Source organism: Perognathus longimembris, chromosome 3 (genome assembly GCF_023159225.1).
Source record: "Perognathus longimembris pacificus isolate PPM17 chromosome 3, ASM2315922v1, whole genome shotgun sequence".
NCBI lineage: Eukaryota > Metazoa > Chordata > Mammalia > Rodentia > Heteromyidae > Perognathus > Perognathus longimembris.
The window spans coordinates 86,451,005-86,463,512 of record NC_063163.1 but is presented as its reverse complement, the minus strand read 5'-3'; the positions used below and the strand labels follow the sequence as shown (position 1 = coordinate 86,463,512).

Genomic DNA, 12,508 nt, shown 5'->3' with positions numbered 1-12,508 from the left:
GTGATCCTAGAATCTATAGCTGGGAATTTTCATTGGGGTTGTAGTGCAGCACTTGCCTAGTAGGCTTGAGATACTGATTGATTTGAAAAAGAAAAAAAGCTAGGAATATGTCTTAGTGGTAGAGTGCTTGCCTAGCTAGCATCATGAAGCCCTGGGTTCAATTCCTAGGCACCACATAAGCAGAAAAAGCCAGATGTGTCACTGTGGCTCAAATGGTGCTAGCCTTAAGCAGCTGAGGGACAGTGCTCACACAATGAATTCAAGCTCTAGGACTGGCAAAAAGAAGAGAAAAGAAAAGAAACCTGAGTGAGGAAGGAAGAAATACAGGTATGTCAGTGGTTCCAGGATACTGCTCACGACTGAAGTCCTATTCAGGAAGCTGAGATCTGAGGGTTGCCACTTGGAGTCAGCAGGGTCAAGAAAGCCTGTGAGGGGCTGGGGATATAGCCTAGTGGCAAGAGTGCCTGCCTCGGATACACGAGGCCCTAGGTTCGATTCCCCAGCACCACATATACAGAAAACGGCCAGAAGCGGCGCTGTGGCTCAAGTGGCAGAGTGCTAGCCTTGAGCGGGAAGAAGCCAGGGACAGTGCTCAGGCCCTGAGTCCAAGGCCCAGGACTGGCCAAAAAAAAAAAAAAAAAAAAAAGAAAGCCTGTGAGGCTCTTATCTCCAATTAGCCACTCAAAATCCGAAAGTGGAGATGTGGTTCAAGTGGTAGAGCACCAGAAAATAATGCATTTCGCAAGCATCTAAGTAGTCTTAGGAAATTGGGATTTCAGTGGGTTTCAAGCAGACCGGCCTGGAGCGGTGGTCAGCTAGCCAGCAGGTGTGGATGCCCCGCGGGTGGTGTCCTGAGATGCCGGGCCGGGTCGTGAGGCCGGACGCCGGGTTCCCCCGGGCTGGGGGGCACCTTCCCAGACTCTGGCCGCCGCCCAGCAGTACCTCTGCGGGGCTAAACAAAGTGAACGGCAGGAGGCGCCTCCAGCCCGGCGGCCGGAGCGGACCTCGGCGGCTGGGGCAGCTGGCAGGTGCGCGCCGCGGGCGGGCAGAGCTGCGGCGCCCCGCGCGGCCTCCGATGCTTTCGCGTCCCCCCACCCCCAGACTCCCCCGCAGGTCTGGGCCGCCGCCACCTCCGGTCTCTCCGCGGCCCTACTTCCCCCGCTCCCCGCCTCCTTCCTTTCTCGGGTCGCAGCTACCGGATCTCGGCTGGACCCGCCTCCTCCAACCATTTCTCTTCCTCTTCCCCTCCGCGCCCTAGGCGCGCGGCCCAGACAGCAGGCGGGTGCGCGCGGCCCGCCCGCTCCCTCAGCCAATCAACGCGCGACCTGAGGCAGCTTCTCCCGCCCTTGCCCTGGTAGCCCCGCCCCTCCCGCGCGGCCCCGCCCCGCGCGCCGCCAGTCTGCCTGCTCGCCAGACTGCCTGCCCGCAGGGCCGCGGAGTGCCGCGCGGGGCCGTGGAGCCTGCGGAGCCGAGCCGGGGACCCCGAGCGCTGGAGGCGGCGGCGCGGAACCCAGGTGAGCTGACTGGAGCCGGGCCCGGGCGGGAGACGCCGCCCGCCACCAAGCCCAGGCTCCCGGGTTCTCTGCTCTCACGGGGCGGAGACCCCCGCCGGGACTGCAGACAAAGCCGCGGGGCTCTCTCCGCGGGGGCCCCACGTGCGCCGCCCCACGCCCCGCCACGTGGAGGGACGCGGCCCTGGCGCCCCTTCTCCCTCGGTCTCCGAGCGTCCGGGGACCTCGCTGGCCTCGGCTGGGCCGCGCCGGGCCCCGGGGCTGGGACGGACCGGAGTTGGATCCCGAGGTCGCCGGGGCCGTCCAGGACCTCGGAGGCTGCCTAGGCCCAGCTCCGGCGTTAGGCAGGTGGGGAACCCGGAGCCCGCGGGGCCCCAGGGGCCGCCCGCCGGCTCGGAGCATCCCCACCCCACCGTCCGCGGTGCGCACCCAGGCCCCGGTGGCCGGGACACGGAGGGGAGGGGCAGATGTGGAGACCGAGAGGGACCTTGACCGTGCTCTTGGCCACCCCGCCGCACCCCTTGCCGAAGCCTGCACCCCACTGGCAGGTTTGGTGCTTTTGACCTAAATTTACCTCGGGGCTGCAGGACGCCGAGAACGCTGAGAAGTGCCTCCTCCATCTCTACCGCGTCCCCTGACCCGGGACGCGGGCCCGGCGCCGCCCCAGGCAGCCTGGAGCTTTTCCTGGCTTCTCCCCCGCCACCCCCTGCCTGCTCAGTTTGGGTCGGGGAGCGGGGTGTTTTCACAGCTCTGCCTCCCCGGCTGCTGTCACTTGCAGCTAGGGAAGTGGCACCTCGCAGAGGGATGGAGTTTGGCGGGGGGGGGGGGGGGGGGTGACGATGGGGATAGGACATCTCGGTGCTATGGGCTAGGCAGTGTCCACGTCCCTAGAGGCAACTTTTACCTTCCTCCACCCATTGTTCTAGAGTGGAAACTTCAGGTGCCCAGGGCTGTGCTATCAACTGCTCCTCACTACCTTCCCCGCCCCCAAAGGAAAGAGAGGAGTTCTGTGTCCCCAGAATCTCCTTTGTTCTTTGCAAGAGTAGGGGGCTGCAACTCTGCCCAAACCACCCAGCAAGACCGTGCAATTTAAGCAAAGACAGCTTTAGGGTGAGTGCCAGTTAGATGGCTGCTGGTACAGTAAACCCTTCCTGGTGGTGAAAACCCACACAAATGTGTGTGCCGGGCCCACAGTCATGAGTCCTAGGGCTTGAACTCAGGGCATGGGCGAAATATTTAGTCCCATTTCATAGAAAGGCTCCAAGGGGTCAGTTAACTGGGCCAGGGTCACTTGGCCACCCCAGGCATGTCAGGCCCTAGAGCCTTTGGGCTTTACCACCTGTCTTAGAGAAGGAACCCATGCTACCCTCAGCCTCTTGAGTAGCTCAGACCTGTTTACCACACAGCAAACAAGGATACAGACAGAAGCAAGCCCTGTGATGGTGGCCCAGGGGCTCTAGGCTTGTCTTTGCCCTCAGGTTCTTAGTAGGATGGTAGCCAAATATATTCACTAATAACTATGCACTAGTTCCCATCCTACCAGTGGGCGGCATCACCCTCCCAGCAAGCATTTGGGGAAATGTGGGGGCGACTTTTCGGTTGGCAAAATGGGACTGAGCACTCGTGGGTTTTGGTGGGCAGGACTGGGGAGATGCCACATGTTGGGCACGAAGAATGGCCGCGCTGCTGTAGAGAAACACCACACGCAGGTTATGCAGAGGGGAGGGAGTGCCGAGTTCTGGAGAAAGCCCTTCTGCCAGGTGCAGTTTGGAAGGCTCCTGACACACAGGTGTCATTTGTGCTGAGTCCTGAATGATGAGCTAAAAAGTGGAGACTGAATGACCTGGGGGTAGGAAAGACCCTGGTATAGGGAATTTGAAACCTGAGTGAAGGCAGCCATTGGCACCTTCTTTGGGACAAGGCTGGCTGGGTGGAGCAGACATTTGTTTGTACTGGTATGGGGGCTTGAACTCAGGATCTCAAGTTCTCATGGGGCCTTTTGTTGTTGAGGGTTGGTGCTTTTTTCCTTGAGCCACATTGCTGTTTTTTTGTTTGTTTTCAAGATAATGCCTTGTGAGGTATCTCAGGTTTGGCCTGGAGTTTGCTGTGTGCCACAGGCAGCCTAGCCTGTTGCTAAACCCATTGTATAGAAGGGTTCAGAGAGTCGGAGTCCTCGTGAACCCATTTCCTCCTGTTGCCATCCTGGCAAGATAGGGGCAGGTGCTACTTTGGATTTATTTTCCTCTGAGGCCAAGGTCCTTGCTTGCTGGTTTTCTCAGATGCTTTGTGGTGAGAGAGATGGGAGGAGGGTTCAGGGTTGCAGTGACTTTCACCCTATGCCTGAGCCTCTTGGAAATTGCTTTCTCTTTTGAAATTGATCTTTCCTCTTTCAGATTGCTTATTACTTTACTAACCTGTTCACAGACATTCAGAGGGTCGTATGTATGTACACATGCATGGTTGTGTGTGGTGTGTGTTGCTGCTGGGGATTGAACCCAGGGCCATCCTGGGTTGTGTACGCTAGGCAGACTCTGCCATTGAGCTTATATCCATCCCTGTCCCTCCCCCGCCCCCTGCCTTTCCATCTCCTCTGTTGGTGGAACTTAGTTTGAACTCAATCAAGCCTTATGTTTGCTAGGCAGGAGCTCATTACTGCTAAGCCAGCCTTCAACCCAGGTTTTTGCCGGTTACTCTTGCTTATTGCCCAGGTAGGTGTGATCTGCCTGTTAGGCTTCTCATTGAACGGGTACTCACCATTGTGTCGAGCTCTCAGTTGAGAAGGAGTCTTATGAACTATTCTATCTGGGCTGGCCTTGAACCAAGATCCTCTCAATCTCAGTCTCCCAAGTAACTAGGATTACAGGCATGACACTGGTACTCGGGCCCCAGCCCTTCTCTCCCCACCCCCACCTCTCTGTTGTCCTTAATTGAGACAAAGTTTCTGTAAGTGTCATTTAGGACATTCACAGTGCTGTGCAACCATCACCTCTGCCTAGTTTTAGAACACTTTCATCACCACAGAAGCAAGTCCTGTCCCTGTTAAGCACACACTGCCTCTTCCCAGTATCCTAACTTCCAGGCCCTGGCAGCCACTTACCTCCTTTCTGTCTCTCTGGATTTGTTTATTAGGGACATTTCCATTATAAATGGAATGATGTCACATGTGATTGTTCCTGTCTGGCTTCTTTTATTTGGTTTATCTGTATCTGTTTGTCCATCATGAGAGTATTTATTGGTTTTTTTGTTTTGTTTTGTTTGGAGGTGGGGGGAGGAACAGAGTCTGGCTATGTAGCTCAGGTTGGCCCGGAACTCAGGGTCCTTATTCCTCTGCCTCTCACATTCTAGAATTACAGGTGAGTACAACCATGCCCAGTCCCATGAGAGCCGCTTCAGTCTTCTTTGTTCCTTCTTCTGTCTCAGCAGCCTCTCTGGGTGTAAGACTTAATTTTGTCTTTAGTTTTCAGGGAGAGGGCAAGGGAGGAGAGGGTTCTCAATTCAATTGAGGATTTCAGGCTTTCCCATTCACCTTCACATCCACCCTTCCTGCGAGTCATTACCCCCATCCTGTGTCCAGGACAGTTAGCATCCTCTGCCATTCCTGGGACAGCCCGCCTTCTATTTATTTCTTCCATTTTCCTCAGGTCAGATTTAGTTACTGTGGGGCCCCATGTAATCTTATAGGTATTATATATTTATTTTGTGAGGCTTTTTTTTCCCCAGTAAGTAAATCTACAAAGCATAGAAAACTAGTTCTTAAGCCCTTTCTTTTTTTGGCCAGTCCTGGGCCTTGGACTCAGGGCCCGAGCACCGGTCCCTGGCTTCTTCCCGCTCAAGGCTAGCACTCTGCCACTTGAGCCACAGCGCCGCTTCTGGCCGTTTTCTGTATATGTGGTGCTGGGGAATCGAACCTAGGGCCTCGTGTATCCGAGGCAGGCACTCTTGCCACTAGGCTATATCCCCAGCCCCTTTAAGCCCTTTCTGATTACAGGCGGGGATGCAGAGCATGGGGAAGTGAGGAAGGTAAGAGAAGGTGGGAGAAAGTTGTTGCCATGTTCTGTTTGTTGGGCGCACATGCAGAGTGGAGAAAACCTGCCACAACTACGCCCCCGGTATACTGCAGTAACTTTCTCAGATGAAAAAGTCAAGGGTCAAGATCCTTTAGGTCTTTATACCTTCTAGTCCTGAACTCCAGTGTGGCGAATAATGACCATCTCTTTGAGGAACACAAGCCGCCCTCCAAAGTAATTTTCACATGGAGTCACTTTATGAAAAACAAGGTTTTTATCTTTACTTTCTTCCCTGATTGGGGTCTGTCATCAATAACAAAAAGTCACCTTTGGGCCTGGGAATATGGCCTAGTGGTAGAGTCCTTGCCTCACATACATGAAGCCCTGGGTTCGATTCCTCAGCACCACATACATAGAAAAAGCCAGAAAGCGGTGTTGTGGCTCAAGTGGTAGAGTGCTAGCCTAGCCTTGAGCAAAAAGAAGCCAGGGACAAAAGGTCACCTTAACTGTGAGGTGAGTGCTGTCCGCTGTCCACCATCTTTGTATTTCCTTCCCTGTGCTGGTGGTAGCCATCAAATGGGGCCCAGTCTCCAGTTTTACTCCTTTTTGCTGTCTCCCCCCACCCCCCACCATTGTCCCAGTACTGGGCCTTGACAGGGCCTGGGTGCTGTCTCTTAGCCTTTTTTTTTTTGGCTAGTTCTGGGGGCTTGGACTCATGGCCTAAGCACTGTCCCTGGCTTCTTCTTTTTTTTTTTTTCCTCAAGGCTAGCACACAGGCTAGCCACAGCACCACTTCTGGCTTTTTCTGTTTATGTGGTGCTCAGGAATTGAACCCAGGGCTTCATGCATGCTAGGCAAGCACTCTACCACTAAGCCACATTCCCATCCCCCCTCCTTTTTTTTTTTTTTTAATACAATGATTGCACTTGATTGCACTTGACCCGCAGCCCTACTTTAGGCTTTTTGATGTTAATAGGAGATACAAGTTTCACAGACTTTCGTGCCTGGGCTGGCTTTGAAATGCAATTCTCAAATCTCAGCCTCATGAGTAGGTGGATTACAAGAGTTAGTCACTGGCACCCAGTCCCTTTTTGCTGTGTTGCCACTGAATTTTTGTGTTTGCCTTTGAGTGGGCACTTGGTCTGTATCCTAGGCTGGCCTGGAACTTGAGATCCTCTGCCCTCAGTTTCTCCAGTGCTGTGGTTATATGCAGACATCACCACATCCAGCTGAGGGTTTTGTTTATTTTGCTGGCTCTGGGCTTGAACTCAGGAGCTGGGTGCTGTCCCTAGACTCCTTTTGTTCAAGGCTAGCACTCTTCTACCTGAGCCATAGTGCCACATCTCACTTCTGGCTTTTTCTATGATTAATTGCAGATAAGAATCTCACAGACTTTCATGCCCAGGCTGGCTTCGAAGCATGAGCCTCCAATCTCAGCCTCCTGAGTAGTTAGGATTATAGGCATGCACCAGGCATACAGCCTGGCTTTTCTTTTTCTTTATCTTTCAGTTATGAAACATTTTAAACCCATAGAAAAGCCAAAGTTTTGTTTTGCTTTGTTTTGGACTGGCTTGCAGTTTCAATGGCTGCAGTGAGGCTCAGGAGGTGGCAGAGCAGGGCCCTGGCTCTATAACCTCAGCCCCTCTTGGGGTGGATCTGGATGCAGTTCTGCCCTGGGGACGCAGGGCTGCTGGGACTTGGTGGCCTTCCCTAAACAGCTTCAGGTAAGGTGTCCGACCCCTGGGGAACCCTTTGGAAGAGATGAAAAGTTCTGGCATTGTATCCCCTTGGAAAAGGAGACAAGGAAAATGAGAAGATTCTCTTTTGCCCCTACCCCCAGCCCTTTCTAGAAGCTGCTGAGAGACTATTTTTATGTTGCCTCTTTTTATCCTGGTGGCTTCTGTAAATAGTTGAGAGATGGCAGTTGCAGAGATAAAAATGCTAATTCCAACCTGGAGAGGAGAGATAGATGGTCCCCTGGGAAAATGGGGTGTAGGTGGAAGGCCTAGTCTGGCATGAATGGGAAAGGGGCATGGTGAGTGCGGCCAGACACAGGCTTATTAGAGAAGTTCACTGGAGAGCCAGGGGTTACCAGGGGGCAGGATGCAGGTGGAGAGCACATTGCCTTTGGGGATTTTATTTTACTTTATTTTTTTGTGCCAGTTTTGGGGCTTGGACTCACTCAGGGCCTGGGCAACTGTCTCTGCACTTCATTTGCTCATAGCTAGTATTCTACCACTGAAGTCACACCTTCACTTACAGCTCTTAGGTGGGGGTGGGGCAGGTGGCAGTAATTTATTGGAGATAAGAGTCTTAGACTTCCTTGCCTGGGCTGGCTTCAAACCACAATCCTCAGATCTTAGCCTCCTGAGTAACTAGGATTACAGAAATGAGCTACAGCACATGGCTTCTTTGGGGCTTTTTAAAGTGTGTTAGGCCTGTAGGCTTTTGGCAGACATATTTCATTATTAAGTTTTAAACCCCATTGGGCCTGTCTGAGTAGGGGGGACAAGGTAGGCCCCAGCACCCCACTGCCTTTCTTCTGGAGTGGGAGGGAGGGAAGGGGGTACTCTTGAAGAGTCCTTAGGCAGCCTTTGTAGGTGAGGCAGATGAGAAGTGCTGTGGCAGGGCCTGCATGGACGCCTGTGGGTGCCACACTGGCCCCCTGCGTGTCTGACTTGTCAAGTTGTAGAAGTCTTTTTTTCTTTCCATTACAAGTTGAAATTATCTTTGTTCCCGCCTTTTCCTCATTCAGTGGAAGATCGGGAGGGAGTCAGTGAGGCATAGAAGGAAGGACAAGTGTTCTTAACTCCCTTTTCAAGTCCCTCCTCTGCTGAGCACAGCCACACCAACCCAGGTGCTCACACATCCTCCCTCAGGGCTGGCCCCTGGTCTTCATGCCTGACCACATGGTCCTCCTCTGCTGTCCACTGTAAGTGAGTGATGGCTGCTTAAGGACTTTTGGACTGTGAGTGTGGCTGGCAGTGAGTCTGGGAGCTCCTTGGCCTTTGAACATCCACGGTGGCAGGGGACACTGGACCATTCCCCTGGTCCTTGTCCCCATCCAGCCACGACTCTGCCTGGCTGCCTTGGTGAGGGATGTTCCTCCCTGAGTCTGAGTGCCTCCTGTGGCCTGTGATGCGTTGATGGGGGAAGCCCTGCGAGTGTCCACAAGCCAGTGACACAGGCCAGCAAGGACGAGAAGTGCATGCACCCTGTTTTGTTTTGTAATGAGTGGTGCATGTGGACAGGGGCTAGCAAAGGTGAAAAGACTTAAGTTCACATAATGGGGTTAGAGAGAAGAAATGTTTGCTTTAATATAAATTAAGTCCAATAGAAGGACTGGACTTGATAACCATGAAGCCCTTGCTTGGCCTCTGTGTACTGAGTATTTACGCAATCATAGGCAGGTCACTCCACGCTCTGTCCCTCCGTTTTCCTCTCTGGGTAAGCAAGACAGGAGTGGGGCTCACGGCTGAGGTTTCAGTGGTGATGGGGTACAATGTCAGAGGCTCTGAATGGTGCCAAACAATCAAGGCCAGCTCTGGCCACTGCCACAGTACAGGTGGGATTCTTGTTGCCACCCAGTTCAGTGGCTTTGCCTGACCTTCCCATCTTTGAGATTAAACAACAAAACAGAGCAAGGCACAACCACTTTGTGAGTGTTGAGTTCAAGGCTGTCTGGCAGTTTGGTCTGAATGAGAACTTTTAAGATGTAAGGAATTGTGTGTCTGTCTACAGGGAACTTGTGGCGAAGTTTTTCTATCAGCTATATGTCACTTGTTCTACTGTGTGTGCAACAAGAGTCTTGTTCCATAATCACAAATTGGCTTAGGCAAAAGTAGAAATATCTTAACTTGTATTAAAAACTCCTGTATGTGGACTTTAGGCATGACTGGATCTAGGTGCCAAATCAGTTCTCTATCCCTAACCTCTCTTTCTTGGCTGACCTCAAACTGAGGCAAAGTTCTCCCCATCCTTTGGTCACTCCAAGAATGTATCCTTAGCATGCTGAGTTCAGTGGAAAGAGGACCCTGTCTGTCATTCTTCTCAATGCTTCCTCATCCCCCCTTCCCCCAAAAAAGTCCCAGAATAAGACCTAGTAGACCCCTGGGGTCATGTATTTACTCTACTCATTCACTTGACCAGAGCAGTTTACACCCAGCTGGTTCGGCCTGGGTCACGTGTGAGTCTCTGAGCTGGTGATGGGGCCGCCTCTCCAATGGAGAAATGGCTTCCCAGGCATAAATTGGGCTGCTATTCTCAGAATAAAGGAATGTAGCCTGTAGAGCAGCTAAAGAAAGCTTCTGACCTTCTGAGTTGCCCTGGGATGGGTGCAGCATACAGTGACCTCCAGCTGATATTTACTGAGTGCCAGTAGTGTGCACCCTGGAGTTTAGCAATAAACAACCAGTTCAAAGCTACACTCTCTGTATTGCATCAACTTGGAGTCCTGTCTGTGCGGAGGTTTGTGCATTTCTTCTCAGCTTTGAGATACTGCGTCCACTCTCCCTCCCACTCAGTCAGGAAGGGATCCCAGGAAATAGGGTCCAGGCTTGTGTGACCCTGCTTTGATGGAGCATTTGGCCTGGCCTGGATCTTCTTCAGGAAACCATATGTGGCCCTTGCAAGGCCGTGCCATTGATTTTTAGACCTTCCCTGAAAGAGTCCCTGGGTTTCATGTTCAGCACCACCAAAACAAAACATAACTCAGACCCACATTAGCACTGCTTGGGACCACATGTGACTTTGAGAATATCAGACCTTCCTGACTTTGTGCTCTTATTTTGAAATGAAATGGTTGGGAAAGGTGGCTAAGAGATTTGACCTTGGAGCACTGACTGCGAGGCTTGGAGAGCTGAAGCAGGTCATGAGACACTGGGGAGTGGTTCGCTCAGTGGCATGTCAGCAAGTGTGTCCCCTGCCCAACACTGCTGTGATTTGTTGCTAGATCCACTAATCAGGGCATCTGGTTTGATGATACTATATGTATCTATTTTCTGGTGCTGGGATGGAACCCAGGGGCAGGACTTTCATGATGTTAGATAAGCACTCTACCACCAAACCATTTCCCCAGTCTAAGGTCCTGGAAATTTTGGTTTTGATCTGAAATATTGGCATCTCATTCATAAGCATGGAGTGTGCCAAGAAAAACATGTCAGTGGCCAAATGTCAGCCAACAGTCCCTATTTGCAAGTTTTTTTTTTCTTCTTCCACGCCCCCCCCCCCCCCCCCGACTGTGGTGTGGGTATCTGTGGATTCAAACCAGAGACCTCTCTTACTATCACACAGGAGATGGCCTTTGTCTTTGGAGACCCTTGTCCGTTTCAGTGCCTTCAAACTGTAGTTCAAAGAGAGAGACACTGGGTCTGAAGTTGTCCCACCCTGCTTGCTGGCACATTGCTGAGGTCCTCTGAACCTCACCAGTCAGGTGGGTGCTCTTAGCTTCCCGAGGCCGGCAGAGCCACAAAACCGGCCTCAAGCCATGGGCATGTCCCTCCAAGGCAGTGTCACCAGAGCTGTGGGCCAGACTGCCCTGGGCCTGTCCCCCAGCTGCTGATAGTCTGTGGCATCCTGTCCTGCAGAGGCGTCAGCCATTTTCACCCACATGTGTCCATGTGTCTACACGTACCCTTCTTGCAGGACCTCACACTGGCTGCATAACGGTCACCTGCAGCTCTTGTTTTCTTCTATCCTTCTGTAAAGACCTGTCCCCAACAGGCCCACCTTCTGAAGGACTGAAGGCTAGGATTCCATCTCAGCCTTTTAGGGGAACACAGTTCAGCCACAGCATGGTATATGGGGAGAGTGTGTCCTCATACCTACCTTTCACCGGAGGAACGAGGCTCTGCTCCCAGCTCCTGTCCCTGTCCTTTAAGGATTTCCTAGTCCCTCTGCTCTCCCACCTCTTGGTTGCCACAGGCCCTTTTCAAGCTGTTGGCTGTGCCTGGGTCACATTCTTACCCTCCTCCACCCCAACCCGGGTACTTGCTCAGCCTTCTGTGCTCAGGCTGAACAGAATGTCCCAGAACCCTGGACTATAGTGGCACATGCCATGATTCCAGCTTTTGGGAGGCTGAGGCAGGACAAGAATGCCAGGCCAGCCTGGCTACATAGACTCCATCACAAACAAGAAAACCTCCCAGGGGAAGCCATCCTCGACCTTTTCCTGACCCTGTCCCCATTGCTATCTTACTATTTCTATAGCCTCCCCAGCCTGTGCTGTGGACTGCAGGCCTCCTCTTAAATCCTTGTCTCCCTCAAGAGTAGAAGCCCTTCTGTGTTGGTTTATTCACATGGAGTAGGTCCTCCACAATTATTTGATAAAAGAACAAATCAGTGGTTGAATTTTCTTTAGGACCTCTTGGGCCTCAGTTTTTCTAAGCAAGAGATGATGTTACCAGGTAAGCCTCTGGTCCAGGGAGGACATTGTTGCTGGCCTGTTAGGACCCTTGGGGCAATTTGGGGCCCTTTTTGTCAGCCTGAGGGTGTGGGATGAGAGGACCAAGAGCCAGGAGTGCCTCCGGGTTGGGGGCAACTCTTGTCTTCCCCTGCCCCCACTACTGGTTTCTTGTCAGGCTGTAGCCCAGTGGTAGCGCTGCCCAGGATCTCTTCCTTTGGTGGGCAGCAGGCCCAGACTGGACATGACCCCTGAGAAATGGCAAAGCACTTCCTGTACCATTTGGCTTCCTGGCAGAGGAAAGCCTTCATCCTGGCTAGGGGCTGGGTCCATCTGCTCTAGGAAGAGCTGGCAGCTTCTGCTGGGTGTCTTGTGAGTGAGGACATTTCACGGGGAAGGACCAGGGCTTGGGCACAGGGCACAGGTCCAGGACTCCTGGCATTTGGTTAAGCCCAAGCAGCTTTAGGAGAAGGTCCTCTTCTCAGGGGCTCCCCTGGAATCTATGCCCTGCCTGCCCTTTGTCCCTTCTTTCAGGCCCCTCCTGGGAGGATTGTACAAGCAGGCAATGAAGTTCATGCCTGGGGCCTGAG

The 12,508-nt window shown here is 52.8% G+C and overlaps 1 protein-coding gene across 4 annotated transcripts in view; it reads left to right on the top strand.

The window, feature by feature from the left end:
- The first annotated feature begins 1,397 nt into the window (after positions 1–1,397).
- Positions 1,398–12,508, top strand: part of Camkk2 (calcium/calmodulin dependent protein kinase kinase 2) — a 31,695-nt gene continuing 20,584 nt past the window's right edge. For all 4 annotated transcript variants that reach the window (XM_048342980.1, XM_048342979.1, XM_048342978.1 and 1 more), the window contains exon 1: positions 1,398–1,514. The gene's annotated coding sequence lies outside the window, so the exon portion shown is untranslated. The remainder of the gene's footprint in view (positions 1,515–12,508) is intronic.